Source organism: Lupinus angustifolius, chromosome LG06 (assembly GCF_001865875.1).
Source record: "Lupinus angustifolius cultivar Tanjil chromosome LG06, LupAngTanjil_v1.0, whole genome shotgun sequence".
In the NCBI taxonomy this organism is placed as follows: domain Eukaryota; kingdom Viridiplantae; phylum Streptophyta; class Magnoliopsida; order Fabales; family Fabaceae; genus Lupinus; species Lupinus angustifolius.
This window is the reverse complement of record NC_032014.1, coordinates 13,146,683-13,146,907: the sequence shown is the minus strand read 5'-3', so window position 1 is coordinate 13,146,907 and position 225 is coordinate 13,146,683.

Genomic DNA, 225 nt, shown 5'->3' with positions numbered 1-225 from the left:
CATTCTCATTATCGTCCTCATCCAATCCTCCTCCTTATCCTCATCCTCTTCCTCTTTCTTGTCCTAATCCTATCCTCATCCTCGTCCTATTCCTACCCTCATCCTCATTCTCGTCCTCATCCTATCCTCATCCTCTTCCTCTTCCTAATCCTATCCTCCTACTCATTTTCGTCCTCATCCTGTCCTCCATTCTATCTTCATCCTCATCCTGATTCTACTCCTCAT